A 23,631-nucleotide genomic window follows, 5' to 3' on the forward strand; every position below is an offset into this window, starting at 1 on the left:
CACTCCTCATAGTCCCCCATATAGTATAATACACTCCTCAGTCCTCCATATAGTATAAGACACTCCTCATAGTGCTCCATATAGTATAATGCACCTCCATAGTCATCCATGTAGTACAATTCACTTCCCACAGTATAATGCACCCCATAGTTCTTCATATAGTATAATGTATTACCCATAGTCCTCGATACAGTATAATGCAGCCACCCCACAGAATATATTGTAGGCCTGAGTATAATGTAACCCCCCCAGAGAATATAATGTAGCCCCCTCATATAGTATAATGCAGCCCCCGCATATATAATATATGGTAGCCCCCTCATAGAGCATAATGCAGCCCTCATAGAATATAATGTAGCCCCTCCATAGAATACAATGCAGCCTTCCTCATATAGTATAATGCAGCCCCCCATAGAATATAATGTAGCCCCCTCATAGAGTATGATGCAATCACCCCTCATAGAATATAATACATTTAATACATAGAATACATTTAATATAGAATATAATACAGCCTACCTCCCCATAGAATATAATGTAGCCCCATAAAAGAGTATGATGCAATCCTCCCTCATAGAATATAATACAGCCCCCCCATGGAATATGGAATATAATGTAGCCCCCCCCCCCCAGAGAGAATGTAATACAGCCCCCATATAATATAATACAGCCCCCCATAGAGTATAATACAGCACCCCATAGAATGTAATACAGCCCCCCATAGAATATAATACAGCCCACCTCCCCATAGGATATAATACAGCCCACCATAGAATATAATACAACCCCACGTAGAATGTAATACAGCCCACCATAGAATGTAATACAACCCCCATAGAATGTAATACAACCCCCATAGAATGTAATACAACCTCCATAGAATACAATACAGCCCCCATAGTATGTAATACAGCCCCCCATAGAATGTAATACAACCCCCATAGAATGTAATACAGACCACCATAGAATGTAATACAGCCCCCCATAGAATATAATACAGCCCCCCCATAGAATGTAATACAGCCCCCATAGAATATAATACAACCCCCCCATAGAGTGTAATACAGCCCCCCATAGAATATAATACAACCCCTATAGAATGTAATACAGCCCCCCCATAGAATGTAATACAGCCCCCCATAGAATGTAATGTAGCGCCCCCCAATAGCCCTACAATCCAATTATCACTCATTGATATATTAAAAAAACCACAATCCTCTCCTCGTGCTGCTCCCGGCTTGGCTCCGGTCTCAACGGCTGCAGTCTGCCTGGCACACAGCAGGTACGTGATGATATGACGTCATCGCGCAACCGCAGTGTCAGAGGCAGAGCGGGGAATGATGGGAGAGGGGGCGTCAGAAACGCTCTCTCCATCATTGCATTCAACTGTACTGGCGTCATAGACACCGGTATCATTGAATGCGGTGGCTGGGGGGAGTGAGTCGGGGCTGGTGCCGCTGATAGCGGCACAGCGTGCACGGATCGAGTGGCCCACTACGGGCATCGGCCCTTCTGGCATTTGCCAGAAGTGTCCGATGGCCAGTCCGGCCCTGGTGACCAACCTGTCAGTCAGTTTTCCAAGCGATGCTACAGATCGCTTGGAAAATTCTAGCATTCTGCAAGCTAATTACGCTTGCAAAATGCTAGTGTTTAGCGGGAAAACGCATGCCAATTCTGGGAGTTGCAGAATTGCCGCGGAAATTTGGATAAAGATATTATTCTAGACAGGTTTTCGTCATTTTGTGTGTGGATCCAAGGATCCCATATATTACGAAAAGTTTCGTAAGAATCAGATCTAGTGGCTTCGATTTTTTTCATACAACATTATTAAATGAATTCATCTTTTCACCTGTGTTATTGACATTGTGTTAGTTTTCCATTGTCCAGCTATGTGGTTTCTAGTTGCCATAGTTATAAAGTCAATAAGATGACAAGTTTTATTATTAGCATTGGTTGCTCTGTCACCTAGGAGTAATGCTGTTGGTGTTAAAAGCAATTCCCTATTTAGAACAGTGTTGCTTATTTTTATGACATCTTTCCAGAGAGATTTCACAATTGGGCATGCCCACCATATGTGTAGTGTATGTCCTACATCAGTACATCCCCTAAAACAATTCTTAGGAATTGTATGATAACTGTTGTGCAGGAAGCAAGGAACATAGTGGATTCTATGGAACAATTTAAGGATGTTTCAGTGAGCGATACTTGGTTACTTCCTTTTAGTATATTTTCATAACATTTATACCATCTTTGGGATGTAAGGGAGATTTGTAAGTCTTCTTCCCATTGTTCTATAGCTTTTAATTTTGTGCCCTCTCTAAATTGGTTGAATATAGAGTACAACTGAGATATGAGGCCATTTCCCATTGGATCATACAAACACTTCAGTTCATAGTAAAGTGCTGCGGAATATGTTGGCGCTGTATAAATAAAAATTATTATTATTATTATAGTTTGTAGGTTTTGAATTTGGTGAGTTTGTGATTAAAGTTTGCGAGTGAAAAATTAGCTCTAATCTGAAATTTTGAGACCTGGGTACTTGATACTTTGTGATGAACCCTTGCTTTGCATTAATTTAAAGTGAGTAGTTAATTGTTGTAGCCAGGTTAACCTATTTTGTTTCCACCATGTGTGATTCCTTGATGTCACACCTGGAGGAAACATGGGATTATTGAATAGTTCCAAAAGTGGAGAGGGTTGAGATTGTAATGAGAATTGGAATCTGTTGGCTCTCCAAACTCGCAAGTGAGTGAGTGGGATGTATATGGTGAGCGTATAACCAAATCTTTTGGAAGAGGCCCAGTGGCCCAAATCAGACTTTCTAAGGAATAAGGAGCTATATGGGAATTTTCTATTTGTGGCCAGATAGGTGCTTGTGGAGTGCCCCCAGTAGGGCAGTGGGGTACTCGGTACTGGGTCCTTCGGCTCTCAATGGGAATGTCGCGGTGGCTGACCCGATCCGTGGCCCTAGGGACGTCCGTTGTAAATGGGGGAAAGGTCTTTAAAGGAATAATGTTCGTAACGCCACCTGTGGTATTCGGTCAGGGTGACCGACGCTGCTTTAAGGGGTCCACTGGGGTGATGTTATGGCAGCTAGATGGTATACCTTCCCACAGGTGAAGTGTATCCCCAGGGCTTCCCAGAGTGTAGATGGTGGATGGTGTGAGGCGCAGTGAAGAACGAGGATACAAGGTTGCAGTTTCTTTAACTTTACTGAAGACTTCAGCATCCACAGTCCAGAGCACCAGATCACAGGGCAGGCAGAGTCCGGCCGGTCTGAAGGCAAATCCAGAGTCCCCTTATCCAGGTGGAAATCAGTAGCCTTCCTCTAGCGCCTGTGTGTTGTAGTCCCTCCCTGCTGAGCTTCTCAGTAAGGTCCTCACAACTGTTGTAGATGTTCTAGATGTTATGTCTCTCTCTCTGTCCCCCTGATGGTAAGGATAGGACAAACCCGTATGACTGATGGCCTGAGGCTTTTTACAGGGACTCTAGCACGCCCCAGCCCCCACAAGTTACCACCGTGCCTCCTGGGTGTAGGGCGGGCAGATAACGTGGAATTAACTGTCCTGCCGGTCTTTGGAGCAAGGCATAGAGACTGTTGCTCCCTCGGTGTTCCGGCTACCGGATCCTGCACCTCAGAAGGAGGCAGCCTTTGCAGGGCAGAACTCCTTCTGGTTTCCTCTCCTTTTGCTATGACTTCGCTTCTCACCCTCTACAATACAATTCACAGTTCGTGTCTCTTTCTTAGGATGCTGCCGCACATCGGGCCAACGCAGCTCTGTGACCTTCTGTCTAGGCCTCTGACAGGATCCCACCCCTGTCAGGGACCACTCTGTCAGCAACCTTTCGATGTTCCTCCTTCCCCTCTGGCTGCCTGACAGGTGCTGACTGAGTGTAGCTCAGCTCGCTTCTGACTAACTTCCTATCCAGGCCACCAGTTTTACCTAATTGTGAAGAGTGCCCTAATAAATAGGAGCATAGCTCCCCCTGGTGGACTGGAGTGTGAAGTGTGTTGCATGGTTTGTGATACCTGGTAAAGAGATTTCCTTTATTGCCTTCAGACATAACATCACTCCCCCCTAGAGGAGAATGATATTACTGCAACGACCAGGACCCTGGGGCGCTGCACTTGTCGCTCAGCGTCCACTGCTGCCACCTGAGTGATCTGAGCCACCTTATAATAGAGAGCAAAGTTCTCCTTGTCGCTTGTGTCTGAACAAGGTTTGTTGAAAAATACGTGATTTTTTATTGTTCCAAATAAAGCGTAATATTTGTGAGTTTATAGCTTTAAATGTCATTAGAGGTACTGGAATTGGCAGAGATCGGAATAAATATAGGAATTGGGGTAATGTTACCATTTTTTACCGAGTGAACTCTTCCTAAAAAGGAAAGAGATGGTGAGGACCATTTTGATAGGGTTTGCGTTCATTTTTGTAGCAGAGGGGTATAGTTATGCTTGAATAAAGTCGTTTTGGATGATGTGGCACATGACATTTTTTGATCGCTTGTTATTCCGATTTTTGTGAGGCAGAATGAACAAAAACCAGCTATTCATGAATTTCTTTTGGGGGTGGGGCGTTTATACCGTTCCGCTTGTTGTAAAATTGATAAAGCCGTTTTATTCTTCGGGTCAGTACGATTACAGCGATACCTCATTTATATCATTTTTTTATGTTTTGGCGCTTTTATACAATAAAACCTATTTTATATAAAAAATAATTATTTTTGCATCGCTTTATTCTGAGAGCTATAACTTTTTTTATTTTTCCGGTGAGGGAGCAATATATGGCAGCTTGGTTTTTTTGTGGGACAAGATGACATTTTCAGCGGTACCACGTTTATTTATATCCATCTTTTTGATCTCGTGTTATTCCACTTTTCGTTGGACGGTATAATGATAAAGCGTTGTTTTTTTGCCTTTTTTTTAAATGGTGTCCACTAAAGGGGTTTACTAGTGGGACAGTTTTATAGGTCGAGTCGTTACGGATGCGGCGATACTAAATATGTGTACTTTTATAGTTTACATTTTTTTAATTCAATTATTTATTTATTGATGGAATAAATCTTGATTTTTTTTTTCAAATTATTTTTTAAAATATTTTTACAATTATTTTTTTTTTTTAATTCATTTTAACTTTTACACTGTGTCCCACTATGGGACACTCATTTTGTGCAGGATGATTGCTTCTGTAGCATGCAGATCTGACCTTAGAGACTTCCTGACATGCACTGCGCATTATAGGAAGTCTCTCAGGTATGGTAACCCGATGTCAGCGATCGGGACCTCTGCCGGCTCCGGAACGCTGCCATCATGTTTGAGGATAAAGTGCCGGGAGTCGTCCGTGACCGCTCCTGACACTTAGTGCCAGGTGTCAGCTGTGAGAATCAGCTGACACCCTGCCGCGATCGGCTTCCCTCCCCCCATGTGTGCGGCTGATCGCCTATCACGTACTATTCCATTAAGAATACTAGGCAGCTGCTTAGAAGAACCCATGGCTGCTGTTTTTTGACACAAAGTTAGAGGAAATTGAGTTTTTATAAAGCTGGGAAATTTGCATCACCTGTCCTTTCCCAGCGATGATAGTGAACAAACCATAACCCTAACAGGCTAATTAAAGGGAACCTGTCACCTGAATTTGGCGGGTCCTTTTTTGGGTCATATGGGCGGTGTTTTCAGGTCTTTTATTAACCCCTTTCTTTCCCGCTGGCCGCACGCTGGTCGCGAAATTGACTTGACGTTGATTCGCTTTCCTCCCTAGTTAACGCGTGCGCAAAGCAAACTTGCCTTGCGCACGTGCAGTATGCTTTACCCAACTGCGGGCAAAGCCGAAAACCATTAGTGCACATGTGCCGCTGCACTATGTCCCGGAACTATTTCGTGGTGTTCCGGGACATAGTGTGCCGGCGCATGCGCACTAATGGTTTTCGGCTTTGCCCGCAGTTGGGCAAATCATACTGCACGTGCGCAAGGCAAGATTGCTTTGCGCACGCGTTAACTAGTGAGGAAAGCGAATCAACGTCAAGTCAATTTCGTGACCAGCGTGCGGCCAGCGGGAAAGAAAGGGGTTAATAAAAGACCCGAAAACACCGCCCATATGACCCAAAAAAGGACCCGCCAAATTCAGGTGACAGGTTCCCTTTAAGGTCTGAAACCTTGGTCAAAGTTATCTGAGCACACAAATCTCCAAGGGTGCCCAAACTTTTGCATCAGCCAATTTTCCTTTTTATAATTTTTAAATTGAAAAAAAAATGACAATTTTTTTTTGCCCAAAATACCAAGAAAAGTGTCATCTTTAACTATAGAGATCAGTTAATCTTCACATTAACAGTAATTTTGATCAGTGGTGCTCAAACTTTTACATTCCACTGTATCTACCCAAAAGTGGTGTTAGCAGCTTTTTTTCTTCTCCCTGTCTCCATGGTCATAGATGTCTGTGTCACAAGCAATTGCTAAATGTCTTGATTCATTATTCCTAAATATAAGCCAAGGAGAATACCTTGGTGACTTTAATGAAGTTGTCCATTTGTTGGAAAACTCGTCATACCCCACGCTCGGCTCCAATAAAATTAAAAAAAAGCTTATATTCGCCACCGGTGCCCTTCCAGCGGTGCCGGCACTCGCTCTCTCCATTGCTGTGATGCGATGTTGTGACATGTGACCCTGGCGCCCAATCAGCACTGGCGTCACTGTCCCCAAGATCGGCTGCTGCCCCGGCTTCCTCTTCATGATCAATTCCATAGAAGGCGGAGACAGTGACTCCAGCACTGATTGGGCGCCAGGGTCACATGTCACAACACTGCATCGGGGAGAGCAAACACCGACACCGCTGGAATAGTGATGGCACGGGAGGCGAGTATAGGCTTTTTCATTTTAAAGGGTCAAACATTCAGATCAAGATGAGGCTGTCCCAGTAGTGGACAAATCCTTCAATCCACAGTATTTTGCTTCTGAGAGAGGTATCATTGGTTAAAACTGTGAAAATTGCTTTTTTTAGTTGCTTTTCACAGTGCAATTCAACCTAGCACATGAATTGGGAAAAGTATGTAGTTCTCCGAGTGGTAAGTCCATCCCTACACATTCCCACAGCAGTAGTTAGCATCACCCAGTTGAAGGGTTGGCAATTAATATTCTCAGTGGGCCACCCAAGATCCTGGGACTGTCGTGGAGGCCGACCCAAAAGCCTGGATTTAGTTCTGTTCAGTATTAGGCCAGCCTCACACTCAGCGTATGTAAATACGGTCCGTTTTTTACGGCCGTAATACGCAGAAATGTTCCCAAAATAGTGATCCGTATGTTATCCGTAGGCAGGGTGTGTCAGCGTATTTTGCGCATGGCATCCTCCGTATGTAATCCGTATGGCATCCGTACTGCGATATTTTCTCGCAGGCTTGCAAAACCGACATCTAATGGATTTATGTGCTCAAATGTTCGTTAAAACATATATACAGTATATATATATATATATATATATATATATATGTCATTGAGACACATATATATATATTCTGTACTTATATTTAATTCAGCGCGAGATATGTGAAAAGTCGGTAATTCAATTGCCGGCTTTTCATTTCTCCTTCACAAACCCGACAGGATATGAGACATGATTACATACAGTAAACCATCTCATATCCATTTTTTTTGCATATTCCACACTACTAATGTTAGAAGAGTATATGTGCAAAATTTTGGCGCTGTAGCTGCTAAAATAAAGGGTTAAATGGCGATGTTTGATCTGAGGCATTGTTTCTGACTTCTTTTCAAACACCATCTTTTGCAGTGACTTTGCCGCCGGCGTCTTCCCCCCCCCCCATTCTATAAATAAAGCAATGGCGTCTTCCAAGCAGGAGCCGCCATTAGAATAGACCAGTCACTTTTAGTTGCCCCACGGCTTTCAAAGCCTGAAGCAGGTAAAAGAAGGAACATGTGCACAGCAAGTGTCTGTGACGTTCTTGTGCCTATGTATGTTCTCTTTAGGCAGATCCCAGGCGTAAATCCACCGGAAAAAGACGTCGTGTGTAAAGCCTTACATGCCTGTGATCTGGGCTGTAACATGAGGGTGCGTGAAGATGGCCACACAATGCCACGTTAAGGAAGCTAAACCTAGCAGTACTTGTGAAGAAAACGGAAATCTGTGAATGAATGAATGACTAAAGCCAAAGGTGGTGATGGGCAGAACTAGCAATGACATCAGTCTTTCAGCACGCACGTATTAAGGTGTGAATTGGGAGTAAACGCCTGATATTGTTGTACTAGTCAAGTGTCATCAGTCCCAGCCGCCCTAACCACGGACAGCATGAAATCACCTCCACTAGATGACTGATGTAAGTCGTGACTATCTCAGCACAGAATATTCTGCCGCTATAGAAGTAACATGCAAAAATTAGTTTTGAAGGAAGAACTAAACAGTTAATAACGTTAAAAAAAAATAAGGGAAAGAAAGGAGGGATACAAAGAAGTGACACACAGCAATATTTTACAGCAAGAAAGTGAATTGTTTCTCAAGGAAAAAAGAAATAGATTTCTTATTGTGTACAGTTATTGTTTTGCCACTAGATGGCGCTGAGTAGCCATATGTGACTGCACACAGTAATTCTTGTCACCTTGCATCAGGTTTACCAATCCCCCACACACCCTGAAGAAATATTTTAAAAACATGCCAGGTGAAAAAAATAGCATAAAAACCGACAGCCTTCTCAGATAATTACCAACCAAAATTAGAAAAAGAAATCGTACACATAGCATTGCAAATGACAAAGTGTGATGAACTTTCCAGCAGAACCACCAATAGTCAGCAGCGCTTAAAGAAATCGGCTGTGGAGGCCAATTTTTATGTCTAATGTATAGAAGCATTGTGGTAAAGATGGCGTCTGCTGTATGTTATAGAGCAGGTGGGGCTGATCAGATCGATAAACATTTTTCTGGGAAAAATTTCTGCAAAACTTGCATTTTATTTAGTGACATTTCTGGTGTTTGTGTGCATAGGAGTCCAGTGGGCGGGCCTAGTCAGTGATTGGCAGTCTGCATGTAGAGATAGCAGTAGGACCGCCCACTGGACTCCTATTCCCATAAACAACTGGGATTGCAATGAATACAAGTTATACTGAATCTTTTCCTAAAAAACGATATAACAGGTGAAATAAGTACTGAACTCGTCCCCAATTTTCTAAGTAAATCTATTTCTAAAGGAGCTATTGACATGAAATTCTAACCAGATGTCGAGAACAACCCATCCGATCCACACAGGCAAAGAAATCACCATAGATGTCCATAGATGAATATACATCTAATAACTGCCTGTTAGAGGCTGCAAAAGACTTGAGGCTTAGTGAAAATTAATGGCGCCATATAAGCGAGTAAAATAAATATATACAAAGCTGATTTTTTTTTTCCTCATAAAGTCAATAAAAAATGGTGCAAAAGCGATTCCACTCATCACATTTTTGTATGTATTTTTTATACAAATGACCACAAACAGTTAATAACAGGCACATTAGGCATTGCCGTGATCGTCAGTGCCGTACAACGCAGTGAGCACATAAAGAGGCCGCCTCATCTTATTAAATGGGTGAAAGTGCAAAGTGCTTGTAAAAACGAACAACTTTGCAATTTTCATATTAAAAATCCTCTCCACAAAAACAGGGATTTTTACTTTTATACTTTACAGCTTGTTGTCAAGGTTACCGGCCACCTCAGATGTCTGATAAGTAGTGCGGCTTGCCTCAGGCCCACCCCAAGGCAAGAAGGAGGTAGGAGAGGTACGATCCTAAGAAACGCTCGTAACTTATGGTAATTGGACAAAAATACAAATATTGCTTTCTTCTCCTTTAATAAAATAAAATATTAATGCAACTTAATAGAATGTAACACACGTCTCTATGGCAAAATCATGTCTGAAAAACTACAGATCCGGCAAAAAAAAAAACACATGACCACATACAGTGATGTTTACTTACGGTAAAAATAAGTTACAGCGGTCATAGCTATAAATATGGGAAGGTGGAATAAATTGTGCCAACTGCTACCCATCTGTATTTAGTGAGGGGGGGGGGTTTGATCTTTTTTAGAAATTACAGGAAAATATGTTTATGCCTTATATTTGTGTATATTTGTGTAATCCAGTCATGGACGAAAGTGTTGGCACCCTTGAAATTGTTCCAGAAAAGGAAGTATCTCTCCCAGAAAATTATTGCAATTACACATGTGATCAATGAGATTTAGATCCGGACTCATTGCTGCCACTTCAGAACTCTCCATTTCTGGCTGCTTCTTCGAGTATATTTGGGGTCATTGTCCTGCTGGAAGACCCATGACCTAGGACACAAATCCAGCTTTCTACATTGAGAACAAAATCCTTTGGTAATCTTCAGATTTCTTGATGCTTGCACACAGTCAAGGCATCCAGTGCCAGAGGCAGCAAAAACATCTTTGAACCTCCACCATATTTGACTGTAGGTACTGTGTTCTTTTCTTTGTAGGGCTCATTCCTTTTTCAGTAAACAGTAGAATGTTGTTCTTCACCATAAAGCTCTCTCTTGGTCTCATCTGCCCACAAGACACTTTCCCAGATAGATTTTGGCTAACGTATATTTTGGCAAACTGCAGTCTAGCTTCTTTATGTCTCTATGTCAGCAGTGGGGTCCTCCTGGGTCTAATGCCATAGCGTTTCATTTAATTCAAATATTAATGGATACAAATATTAATGGATAGTTCTCGCTGACACTGATGTACCCTGAACCTGATAGTTTGAATATCTTTGGAACTTGATTGGGGCTGCTTATCCACCATCCGGACTATCCTGTATTACAACCTTTCATCAGTTTGTCTCTGCCGTCCTCTTCCAGGGAGATTTGCTACAGTGTCATGGATTGTGAACTTCTTTATTATATTGCGCAACGTGGGCAAAGGAACATCAAGATCTCTGGAAATGGACTTGTAACCTTCAGATTGTTAATATTTTTGAACAATTTTGGTTCTCAAGTCCTCAGACAGATCTCTTCTCCTCTTTCAGTTCTCCATGCTCAGTGTGGCACACACAGACACAGAATGTAAAGATAGCATCAACTTCTCCCCTTTTTATCTGGTATCACATGTAATTTTCATATTGCCCACACCTGTTACTTGCCACAGGTGGGTTTGAATCAGCATCACATGCTTGAAACAAAGTTGTTTACCAACAATTTTGTCTGCACATTTTTTTAGTTTTATGTGAAATTATGTCCAATTTGCCTTTTTTCCTTTGTTTGTTTTTGTGTTGTTACAATCACACAAAGGAAATAAACCTGTGTATAACACTACATGTGCAATTGCAATAATTTTCTGGGCGAAATACTTCATTTTCTGGAACAATTTGAAGGGTGCTAATACTTTCGGCCAACACTGCATCTATGTGTGTACATAATGTGTAAATTTATGTGTAATGTATATGCATTTTATATATGTGTGCCTAACGTGAATATGCATGGGTATGTGCATAGTGCATGTGTGGGGCATGGCAGAGGGGCACCCAAACACAAGTTCTGCACAGGGCTTTGGCTGTCAGTGTCTGCTCCTGGACTGGCACATCGGACCTCTACAATTGAATTATCTTTAATGAGGGACAAGGTCCTACACAGCTACATAAAAGTATATCGACACATTTCCTTTAAGTTTTTCTAAAATGTTGTTGCAGTGATGTATGTTGGATACCTTGTCTTAAAGGGGTATTCTCGAGTTTCAAAGTTATCCACTATCCATGGGATAAGGGATAACTTCCAAATCGTTAAGGACCCCAGTGATCCCAAGAACCAGGGCTGTAAAGAGTCCTGTGTGATGGGGGATAACTTTCAAACTTAAGAATATCCCTTTAACATCACAACTACAGGTGCTGGAGCATCATTTCCCTTTATTTCCCACTATATATCATGCCTGCTATTGACCAAAGGTTTACCTTGCCACAAAACTGAAGCCAGCTTCTTTCTTATGCCTGTATGTAGCTTACCAGAAGAACAGGAGACAAAGACCCCACCTCCATCACCAATCTTATCTTTTGGCATCTGTGGATTACACTTGACAACAGGCAGCGGACAACAAGTTAGAAGGGAGACACCTAGTGGCCAGCCTGTGGAGTGATCACTGGGTTACAAATGTTACTTCCTGTAAATTAAGAACTTTGTCATTTTGTTATTACTGTGGACACCAGATAAACCTAAGTTTATTGCAATGGCTGTTTGGGCTGTCCATCCTCAGGAGACAGCAGTCAGCAGAATACTTATGTGTTCCCTATAGACATCTATGCTCAGCCAATGTGCAGGAGAGGGATAAGCCAAGACATTTACGACAGCCGCATGTTGAAATACAACAAATAAAAGTAAAACTCGTCATTAGATTCAAGTAGGTTAAAGATACAGATTTTTGGGTTTCATCTATTTTTTCACCGTCTCCAGTGTGATGGGAAATCAGCAGTGAGTATTTTGTATTGCAGCTGCTGGAGCATTAGAGACATGGCACAGTTCCTGTGCTGGCATGCCGCTGCCATGTATTTCACAACCGCTGCTGCTGATCATCTTCATCTCTGCGTGTCAGGGAGAATACATCAAGCAAACGTGACGCGCGCCTCACTGACGTCAGCTGTAAACTTGTCACCGGCACGCTACAATTAATGAAATAGTACCAATACTATTGTTACATCACAGGGTTTAATGTTGAAAATCAATATGGGCTACTAGTCAAGGAATTAATAATAGTCAGGGTGACGCCAGCCAGTGCATTTAAATGCATGACCCAAATTTCATAAGCTAAAATAAAGGGGTATTCTCATCTTCATAGATGGGATTGAATTATTTATAATAAGCAGCTGTTGTCTAGGAGATCAACCACTGCTTCTGTCCAGCAGAGGTGGCCGAATATGGACAGTACTTACAAACTCTTTTCTGTTCAGCTCGTAAGCGCTTCTTTCAAGCTGATCAGGATCACAGGAGAACTCTGTTAGTTCCTGATCCTGAAAAGCTTCAGTGCAGCGCTTACAAGCTAGTCTGCAGCGGTGGTCAGTCACCTAGGCAATAAACTAAACAAAAGTGTTGGTATCTCAAGAATGGTCTCAAATTTTAATAATTGTCAATTTAAAAAATGTTTGTTACAATATAATCTTTGAAATACCATTTTGAAAATGGATATAGCCCTTTAATCGGCATGGAGTGCCTGCTACACAACATGGAGGGTAATAACACCCGACAAGCGTTTATGTATATGTATACGCCGGTAGCAAATCTTGTGGGGGTTTTGATTGTGCCATCCGGCCTCATCCTCCCCGTAGTCTCTGTAATGGTTCTGTGGCCCAATGCAAACCTAATATGGCTCCATACGACCATCCCACCAGGGTCTGCTTCACAAGCTGACTGTACCGGCCCTTAATGGAGCGTTGATTATACAATCTATAGCCGCATTTACATTGGAAGATCTCCTGTGTGAAATAACGCAGGTCGAAGAGATTACTAGTTGTGTCCTGCAATTACAGTAGTCAGAGTTATGGCTCTCTTGCATCCCCATAGCTTTACAAAATCACTGCACCACAAAACACGACCCTAACTGTAGACGTGTGCCGATCAGCTTCACCGTTGCCATTCGGCAGTTGTTTATTAGCCGTGTAGAGACTGACCAGTAATAGATGGTGTTGTGTGCATTGTCTGTCATCGTCCTCGGCAGCACATCTTTTTTGTACATGTGCTGCTGAGAACAATGTTTTCATCAAGCTTAAAACTGACCTGACGAACAAGTGTTTTGTTCATTGGTCGGGTAACTGTTTGTGCATACTGGCCGATATCAGGAAACAGGCGTCCCCGAGAACGCTCATTCTCAGATAGTGTGAACGCACCTATACTGTAGTTCAGAGGGTAGCACAGTAGATTTTTGGAGACTGAGGGGGTGATTCCTGGGTCTTATGTAATGGGTTCCTCAAAATCCTCTAATATTGAAAATGTGTCGTATAGTGGCACTGTGCATGACGAGAACTTTACATCAAAAATAAGATCGATTCGCAACCTAATAGCAACGTATGGTAAGGTTTGCCTAGAAAGGTTTGGAACTTGATAAACCAAAATGTACCAGAATTACTAGCATAAAACACCAAAATATCATATGTAGAAAGTTGCAGTAGAGAAATCCAGAGGGCCAAATGTAATCCAGGAGTGGTGTTTCCTCGCAGACTAGACTTACAGTTGGTAGTAATTCCTAGCAGTATGCCCACCAAAGTAGAAAACAACCTCAGCACTTCTGCGGACTCAACTTAGATATGTTCCTCAAACCATCATTTGTTCTACTTGGAGATAAGGCGATGCCAGAAATGTCTCACTCTGACCACAAGCTGAGCATCCATTATAGATCGATTCCGGAAATACCTGCCAGTATATATAAATCTATGGCCAGCATTTAAAGGGCTTGTAACAAGAATACAAGTCAACTATTAACAATCCACTGGATGGGTGCTAACTTCACTATTTCTGACCATCCCTTAGACCAGAGGTCTCAAACTGCATTCCACAGGGCCTCAAACAGGTCATGTTTTTAGGATTTCCTTGTATTGCACAGGTGATAATGTAATCACCTAAACAGATCATGAATCCAGCACCCTGTGCAATGCTAAGGAAATCTTGAAAACAGGCATGGCTTGCGGCCCTTGAGAGATGCAGTTTGAGACCCCTGCCTTAGACAATAAATGTTGTGTTGCTGCACATATGGGATCAACCTTCAATTCAAATGGACACCCTAAAGCCCCATTTATAGGATCAGTGAGGATCCCAGCAATCAGCAAGTGATCACCTATCATGTGGATGATTAGCAATTTGAATCCTTATTGCAACCTTAAACTCTTTCAAAAGGTACAAGGAACACAGAAAGGATGGATTAATAATGGCAGTGAGGAGAAAAATGTATTATTTTATGGCTAGTTGTCAGTGCAGAACTAGTATTAGAGTGTTGTACGGTGTTACATGGCAAATAACCATAGAATGCCTCCGGTGACACCTCCTAGACGCCAGTGCTTCCAGGAGGTTCCTTGTGTTGGACGCACATTTGGAGGTGGGGACTGGCGGTAAAAAGGTGGGACAGCTATGGGTAAAAGTTCTAAATGTAAGAAAATCGCAGCATTCGGCAGGTTGATAAAATCAGTCTACATTTATTAATCATCAGACGGGTACGAGATATTATAAGTATTTCATCCAAAAGTGCGGATTCTGTAAGACCCAATACTGATAGCCACATATTGAAGGAACCTGTGTTTAAGATGGATGTTTCTTAAGTCATTCCTTAAATGAGGTCTTCCGAAATGTCCTCATTCCAGAGAGGAATGAAGTACGTGGGTAAAAAAAATCATTTTTGGGGGGAGTCTACCTGCTCTCCCTCTACATCACCTACATTTCAGCACCTGATTCTGTTGTTCTCCTGGGATGCTACTAAGGAGGTCTTGGCATGTCTTACTCCCTACTCCTAATGGAGACATATGCTCTGCCCAGCCCATGTACTGTAGACATATGCTCTGCCCAGCCCATGTACAGTATATAGGGGATCCCCAAGAGTTATCTAAAAAGAAAAATCTGTAAAACACTCTGTGTGAAGGAGAGGCCATTGTGTCTAAGGAATAAGATCCTGACCTGCAGGACATGGGTATGTTGGGTGGCTAGACATGCTAATTTCTAGGTCATACACAATAGATGGCGTTTGTTTAGCCTTCAGCTAGTCCTCCCGGCCCCCATAAACATGCTAAGAATTATTCTCAATGGGAGGACTGATATAAATCACGTCAGACAGGTTAGCAGCGGTTCATCTTCCCTGTGAGGAGGACTGGACATGTTGAATTCTAAGTGCCCGATCCTCCGACTCTGCCCTCCTTGATGTCTTCCATTAGGGTAGCGTCAGAAGGCTTCCTCACACACAGACAGATGGGCAGTAGTGACTTTCTCTTCTCTACCCATTAAAAAAAACATACATATTTTGTGAGCAAGCATATATAAAGTGGAGTTAGGTGCATTTGGCTGACAATTATCAAAAATGTATAGCCAGCTTAAGGGCTTGTTCACACAATCTATTCTAGCTGCATTTTTTCCATGAGTTTTTCAAGGGTAAAAAAAGGTGCACTTTACAGCTCCAGCAAGTGAGTGAGATTTCTGAAATGTCATGCACACATCGCTTATTTTTTCCATGAAAATTTGAACCATCAAAGCATTTTCCAAATCTGCAGTGTGTCAATTCTTTCTGTATTTTTGCTGCATTTTTCACCAATTCCAATAAAACACATGTAAAAAACACATTAAGGCCTCTTTCACACATCCGTGTCTCCGGTATGTGTGGTGACAGTTTTCACACGTACCGGAGACACTGACAACACTCAAATGAATGGGTCTGTGCACATGTCAGTGTGTTTCCACGGACCATGTGTATGTATGCCCTACACGTAGACATGCCGTTTTTTACCATCAGCATGGGAAGCAAAACGACCCGCACACGTGCACACATATTGATGTCATCCGTGTGACACGCTTTGGCACCAGGGAAGAAGTGCTACAGTAAGCGCTGTTCCCCGGCGGCGGGTGCTGAAGATGGCTCTCATCATTCTCCCCTGCTCTGCCAGCATTCGGCGCGAGCAGAAGAGAATGATGAGAGTTATATTAAAGTCAGAATGATGACAGCAGGTGGGGGCTTTTGGGACTATTACTCCCATCATCCGACACTTGCTGCTGCTAATTACTCTCATCATTCTCCCCTGCTCGCGCTGATTGCCGGCAGAGCAGGGGAGAATGATGAGAGCCGTCTTCAGCACCCGCTGCCGGGGAACAGTGCTTACTGTAGCGCTTCTTCCCCGGCGGCCGTCCGTGTGGTACAGATGCGGCACACGCATGCCACGTATGTATGCAAGTATTACACACACGGACACCTCCGGTACCGGTTTTTCTGGTACTGGAAATAAACGGAAGTGTGAAACCGGCCTTAAAATTAGTTAAAAACCTGCCTATCTTACATGAATATTTCCTGCAAACACTCTGCTTTTTGGTGCAGCAAAAACTGCTGCAAATACTGGCCGTGTGCGCATGCCCTTTGGGTCTTGGTTGTTTGTCTACTCCGTGTCAGTGTTAGATTATATTGAATATCCTTTGGGTCATTCACTATCTCTCTTTATACAATAGGACTGAATGTATGAAAGAATTTTTCTCAATATGTTTTTTTCCTACAGAGGAAAGGATCCATCACACATAAATATGGTAGGTATGAATAATCATCAAAAATGTCAAAAACAAACATCAGAACAATATCATATGGAAATAAATGGTTAGAATCTACACCATAAAGATGCCTTTCCACATCAGGAATTCATATGCTGCGGATGAAAAAAAGCAACAAAAGCCAAATTTCTCCATTTTTTTTTAAATGCAGCATGAGAATAAAATTATGTTAAAACTCATCCACTTTGCTGGTTGTGTAAAATGCTGCAGATTTTACAAGCTGAAAATCCGCCATTGCAAATCTCAAGGTGTGAACGTGGCCTTAGCGGTGTCTTTGTAGGATAGAGATCGCTCTTTCGCTCACCTAATCTCTGTCCACCGAGCGGATTTAACCCTTTGGTTCACCAGTAATGACATCATTATATCCACAACCAGTTCTGCCTGGTTTCATCTTGTGGATTTGGGACAGGTGCAGTTTGTGACCGACTCTGAGGACATTTAGCAGGTGGAGAAAATGCCTGAGACGGAGGATGTGTCAGGTATCCTAACGTGATCCTAAAGCTGCGGATCCTCCCAGAAAGCTGAAAGCTTTGAGCGTAAACAGGGCAGGGACGGCTGTGTCAGTACTCGCTGTTACGTCTGCATCCATAATGTCAGCGGTAGACAGCGACGAGGCTGCTACACGCACAGATACGTGTGAGATTTCTGCACCTGCCGTGTGCACGTTATCTGGGTCAGTGTGTCACATACATACACGTGTGTGCAAAATACTATTTCATTCAAAATGGCATGTTGTGACACTAAGGCTGCCGTCACACTAGCAGTATTTGGTCAGTATTTTACATCAGTATTTGGTCAGTATTTGACCTCAGTATTTGTAAGCCAAAACCAGGAGTGGAACAATTAGAGGAAAAGTATAATAGAAACATATGCACCACTTCTGCATTTATCATCCATTCCTGGTTTTGGCTTACAAATACTGAGGTAAAATACTGACCAAATACTGCTAGTGTGATGGCAGCCTAAGGCTACGTTCACACCAGGAGTTGTTGATGCTGCCTATTTTTGCTACGTCAAGAACACAATGTCTTATTTCCAGCAAAAAGGATGGGATTTGTAGAAATCTTGTGCCAAGTTAACGCAGCGTGAATTCACCTGCGGTGGTAGTTTCAAATATGCAAAATGTCAATTTCTCTTGCGGGTACGATGCGTTTTCTGTGCGTGCGGCGTTTCTCCATAAATTTGCATTAGATGCGGAAATTCTGCAAGCAAGAAACGCACATGCGTTTTAAGTGCATTTAATGGCGGAAACGCGTCCAAACACATGTAATACACACTTAAAGGGAACCTGTCAGCAGGATTGTGCACAGTGACCTACACACAGTGTCAGGTCGGCGCTGTTACAATGATACGTGGTGATGAAATCCGTCTTGTGGTTGTTGTTGAATCTTTATTTTCAGTTTTGAGTTAATGATATGCTCGTGCTTCGAGGCGGCCTGTGGGGATCTTCATGTGCTGCTCTGATTAGGTATTCATAATGCAGACTGCTGACAGGTCACTGTATCCTCATTGACCCGCCCCCTAGTTTGCATGATGAATACCTGTACAAACTGAAGAAAAATAAACCCTTCTGCAGGCGGGTGCCGGCCGTGGCCCCTGCGCTGCTGCATAATGGCATGTTTAGTGTCCAGTTAATAAGTATTATTGATGTTAGGGTAGTTTCACATTTGCGGACGAGGGCTTTGCGGAGAGCTGCGTAGTTCCTCCGTTAAGCCCCGCCTCTTCTTTCAGCTCCGCCTACGTCGGCATGCGTCCTGCGTACCCTATCTATAACATTGGGTACACAGGCCATGCGGATGTATGCGGATGCCTCTGAAAACAACGCAGAAATTGCTGCAGAAACTGTCAGGAAGTGTGAATCTGACATCCACAACATGTTCATTTCTCTTGAGGTAAATATGCATTTTATTTGCCGATTTTCCACATTGACTTGAATGAGATGAGGAAAATCTGCAGCTAAAAAAAAAACACATATGTGTCTTTATTACATTCTACAAAGGAAACGCATTAACGAGGCATGTAAACTGCACTTGACTTTGTCAATAAAGTTTTATCAAAGCTAAGAAACAGGAAGAATCCAAAACAAAGTTGATTTATTTAAAAAGTGACATACCAAAAGAAACCACAGCTGCAGTTTGAAAGGAACCTATGGGGTTAATCTGCAGGTTACTAGCATGCCGGACATGCCCGGTGTCGGTACTGAGAGCCCCGCTGCCAGGAGGAAATTAACTTTATTTCTCCCGGGAACGTTGGGTTACAGTTACGGGGGTGGCGCCGTCACGGGTTCAGTCAGCGGTCTGTGTATAGAGAGCGGCGGCTGTAACCGCACCGCCGGAACTGACTGACAGCCAGCTCATCATTAGGGCCGGTCTTCTGTCACTGCCAGGGGCGCAGTTACAGCCGCTGCTCTACGTGCACAAAAGGCGACTGAATTCACGCCGGCTGTGGCTGAACGCAATAAGTTAATTTCCTTCCGGCATCGGGGTCCAAGTGCCGGCGCTGGGCAGGTTCAGAACAGTATTAACCTGAACATTAACCCCATATCTACAGGTTATAGTATTTTTTCATGTGACAGGTTCCCTTTAAAAAAACGTATCCAGCAAAAATATGCAAGAAACGTAATCAAAACCATACAAAATATTCGTCATGAGAACTTAGATTTTTTTATATTATCATCCATTTGGCATCTGTTTCTATACATCAGCAGTGTGTGAATGAAGCCTAATGGTACAAGATTAAAAAAACAATGAAAGTCTATGGAAGAAAAATACCACACAGTAGTCAAAAAGGCCGTACCTGCACCAGGTTGAAATATTTTATAAAAATAAACGTAAGGGAATTGAGAAGACAGCCATACTACATGTGGTGGAAGTCTTCTGTTTAGCATTTCCATACTGACTTCTAGAAAAGATTATTCGCAGAATTTTCAAACAAAGGAAAAATGCAAGAAAAAACAGAAATAAACCTCATTAAAATATATATTTTTTTCTTTTACCAAAATGCTTTGCATAAAGTCACCCAGTGCTTGATGTATACAACTTCCATCACCATCAGCACTTCTGGAATTTTTTTCAATCACTTATTCATCTTATTTCCTCTTGCTGTGCAGTCCAGTGCCCGTATTGTACACCCCAGTCACAGTCCAGTGCCCGTATTTTACACCCCAGTCACAGTCCAGTGCCCGTATTGTACGCCCCAGTCACAGTCCAGTGCCCGTATTGTACACCCCAGTCACAGTCCAGTGCCCGTATTGTACACCCCAGTCACAGTCCAGTGCCCGTATTGTACACCCCAGTCACAGTCCAGTGCCCGTATTGTACACCCCAGTCACAGTCCAGTGCCCGTATTGTACACCCCAGTCACAGTCCAGTGCCCGTATTGTACACCCCAGTCACAGTCCAGTGCCCGTATTGTACACCCCAGTCACAGTCCAGTGCCCGTATTGTACACCCCAGTCACAGTCCAGTGCCTGCATTGTACACCCCAGTCACAGTCCAGTGCCCGCATTGTACACCCCAGTCACAGTCCAGTGCCCGCATTGTACACCCCAGTCACAGTCCAGTGCCCGCATTGTACACCCCAGTTACAGTTCAGTGCCCACATTGTACACCCCAGTCACAGTCCAGTGCCCGCATTGTACACCCCAGTCACAGTCCAGTGCCCGCATTGTACACCCCAGTCACAGTCCAGTGCCCGCATTGTACACCCCAGTTACAGTTCAGTGCCCACATTGTACACCCCAGTCACAGTCCAGTGCCTGCATTGTACACCCCAGTCACAGTCCAGTACCCATATTGTACACCCCAGTTACAGTTCAGTGCCCGTATTGTACACCCCAGTCACAGTCCAGTGCCCGCATTGTACACCCCAGTCACAGTCCAGTGCCCGCATTGTACACCCCAGTCACAGTCCAGTGCCCGCATTGTACACCCCAGTCACAGTCCAGTGCCCGCATTGTACACCCCAGTTACAGTTCAGTGCCCACATTGTACACCCCAGTCACAGTCCAGTGCCTGCATTGTACACCCCAGTCACAGTCCAGTACCCATATTGTACACCCCAGTTACAGTTCAGTGCCCGCATTGTACACCCCAGTCACAGTCCAGTGCCCGCATTGTACACCCCAGTCACAGTCCAGTGCCCGTATTGTATGCTCCAGTCACAGTACAGTGCCCGCATTGTACACCCCAGTCACAGTCCAGTGTCCGTATTGTACACCCCAGTCACAGTCCAGTGCCCATATTGTACACCCCAGTCACAGTCCAGTGCCCGCATTGTACACCCCAGTCACAGTCCAGTGCCCGTATTGTACACCCCAGTCACAGTCCAGTGCCCGTATTGTACACCCGTCACAGTCCAGTGCACGTATTGTACACCCCAGTCACAGTCCAGTGCACGTATTGTACTCCTCACAGTCCAGTGCCCGCATTGTACACCCCAGTCACAGTCCAGTGTCCGTATTGTACACCCCAGTCACAGTCCAGTGCCCGTATTGTACACCCCAGTCACAGTCCAGTGCCCGCATTGTACACCCCAGTCACAGTCCAGTGCCCGTATTGTATGCTCCAGTCACAGTACAGTGCCCATATTGTACACCCCAGTCACACTCCAGTACCTGCATTGTACACCCCAGTCACAGTCCAGTGCCCGCATTGTACACCCTAGTCACAGTCCAGTGCCCATATTGTACACCGCAGCCACAGTCCAGTGCCCGCATTGTACACCCCAGTCACAGTCCAGTGCCCGTATTGTACACCCCAGTCACAGTCCAGTGCTTGTATTGTACACTCCAGTCACAGTACAGTGCCCGTATTGTACACCCCAGTCACAGTCCAGTGCCCGCATTGTACACCCCAGTCACAGTCCAGTGCCTGCATTGTACACCCCAGTCACAGTCCAGTGCCTGCATTGTACACCCCAGTTACAGTTGAGTGCCGGTATTGTACACCCCAGTCACAGTCCAGTGCCCGCATTGTACACCCCAGTCACAGTCCAGTGCCTGTATTGCACACCCCAGTCACAGTCCAGTGCCTGTATTGTACACCCCAGTTACAGTTCAGTGCCCGCATTGTACACCCCAGTCACAGTCCAGTGCCCGCATTGTACACCCCAGTCACAGTCCAGTGCCCGTATTGTATGCTCCAGTCACAGTACAGTGCCCGTATTGTACACCCCAGTCACAGTCCAGTGCCCGTATTGTACATCCCAGTCACAGTCCAGTGCCCGCATTGTACACCCCAGTCACAGTCCAGTGCCCGCATTGTACACCCTAGTCACAGTCCAGTGCCCATATTGTACACCCCAGCCACAGTCCAGTGCCCGCATTGTACACCCCAGTCACAGTCCAGTGCTTGTATTGTACACTCCAGTCACAGTACAGTGCCCGTATTGTACACCCCAGTCACAGTCCAGTGCCCGCATTGTACACCCCAGTCACAGTCCAGTGCCTGCATTGTACACCCCAGTCACAGTCCAGTGCCTGCATTGTACACCCCAGTTACAGTTGAGTGCCGGTATTGTACACCCCAGTCACAGTCCAGTGCCCGCATTGTACACCCCAGTCACAGTCCAGTGCCTGTATTGCACACCCCAGTCACAGTCCAGTGCCTGTATTGTACACCCCAGTTACAGTTCAGTGCCCGCATTGTACACCCCAGTCACAGTCCAGTGCCCGCATTGTACACCCCAGTCACAGTCCAGTGCCCGTATTGTATGCTCCAGTCACAGTACAGTGCCCGTATTGTACACCCCAGTCACAGTCCAGTGCCCGTATTGTACATCCCAGTCACAGTCCAGTGCCCGCATTGTACACCCCAGTCACAGTCCAGTGCCCGCATTGTACACCCTAGTCACAGTCCAGTGCCCATATTGTACACCCCAGCCACAGTCCAGTGCCCGCATTGTACACCCCAGTTACAGTCCAGTGCCCGTTTTGTACACCCCAGTCAGTCCAGTCACAGTCCAGTGCCCGTATTGTACTCCTCAGTCACAGTTCAGTGCCCATATTGTACACCCCAGTCACACTCCAGTACCTGCATTGTACACCCCAGTCACAGTCCAGTGCCCGCATTGTACACCCCAGTCACAGTCCAGTGCCCATATTGTACACCCCAGTCACAGCCCAGTGCCCGTATTGTACACCCCAGTCACAGTCCAGTGCCCGCATTGTACACCCCAGTCACAGTCCAGTGCCCGCATTGTACACCCCAGTTACAGTTCAGTGCCCACATTGTACACCCCAGTCACAGTCCAGTGCCTGCATTGTACACCCCAGTCACAGTCCAGTACCCGTATTGTACACCCCAGTTACAGTTCAGTGCCCGCATTGTACACCCCAGTCACAGTCCAGTGCCCGCATTGTACACCCCAGTCACAGTC

General features: G+C 44.3%; 1 long non-coding RNA gene across 1 annotated transcript in view; it reads left to right on the forward strand.

The window, feature by feature from the left end:
* Nucleotides 1-12,191, forward strand: part of LOC143782797 (uncharacterized) — a 37,087-nt gene extending 24,896 nt beyond the window's left edge. The window contains exons 2-3 of the long non-coding RNA XR_013217051.1: nt 9,669-9,759; nt 11,977-12,191. This is a non-coding gene — a long non-coding RNA (uncharacterized LOC143782797). The remainder of the gene's footprint in view (nt 1-9,668; nt 9,760-11,976) is intronic.
* Nucleotides 12,192-23,631: the final 11,440 nt, after the last annotated feature.

Source organism: Ranitomeya variabilis, chromosome 6 (genome assembly GCF_051348905.1).
Source record: "Ranitomeya variabilis isolate aRanVar5 chromosome 6, aRanVar5.hap1, whole genome shotgun sequence".
Taxonomy (NCBI): Eukaryota; Metazoa; Chordata; class Amphibia; order Anura; family Dendrobatidae; genus Ranitomeya; species Ranitomeya variabilis.